This window comes from Triticum aestivum, chromosome 7D (genome assembly GCF_018294505.1).
Source record: "Triticum aestivum cultivar Chinese Spring chromosome 7D, IWGSC CS RefSeq v2.1, whole genome shotgun sequence".
Lineage (NCBI taxonomy): Eukaryota > Viridiplantae > Streptophyta > Magnoliopsida > Poales > Poaceae > Triticum > Triticum aestivum.
The window spans coordinates 39898098-39898957 of NC_057814.1; positions in this window are offsets into that span (position 1 = coordinate 39898098).

Here is an 860-nt window from a genome sequence, read left to right on the forward strand (position 1 = left end):
CAAAGTATTTTCTGTTCAAAACATTATAAGCAACCTCTACTAAAATTATATAAAATTCATGCTACTAAAATTATCAAAGTATTTTCTGTTCAAAATCATTAAAAGCAAATAGAATTTTCATAAAGAACTTTTTTTGTTAGAAACTTTAATAGCAAAAAGAATTTTCATAAAATAAAATAAATAAGTAATTAGAAACAAAATAAAATAAAATAAAATAAATAAGTATTTTGTTGTAAGTAGAAACAAAACAAAAAAATAATGAAAAAAAGAAAACAAAAAAACTGGGAAAAAATAAAAAAATTGCCACCTACTGGGCCACCACGGCCTGAATACGACTAGAAACCCATCCCTGTGCCAGGATTCAGGCCCGCATAAGGCCCACTAGGCCCATCAGGCATAGCAGTGACAATTAGGCCCGGAAGCCTCCAATGGAGAGGAGCTCAAGAGGGGTGCGGCAGTGGGGCTTATAAACCACTGCGCTCCCCTCTCAACTAGCGAGGTGGGACTAAACTTTCGACGCGGGCGCAGAAGCACAAGGCCATTAGTCCCGGTTGGTGGCACCAACCGGTACTAAAGGGGTGCATTGGTACCGGTTCGTGCCACGAACCGGGACCAATGCCACCCCTTTAGTCCTGGTTGGTGGCACCAACCGGGATTAAAGGTCGCATTCGTCCCGGTTGCTGTCACGAACCGGGACCAATGCCCTGGGTATATAAGAAAACACTTAGCAGTTTTGACCAAATCTATCACTTATTCCCCCGACGCCCCTGCTCCTCCTCGCCGTCGCCGCCCGACGCCCCTGCTCCACCTTGCCGTCGCCGCCGCCACCGACGCCGTCAGCCTGCTCGACGTTGTCGTCG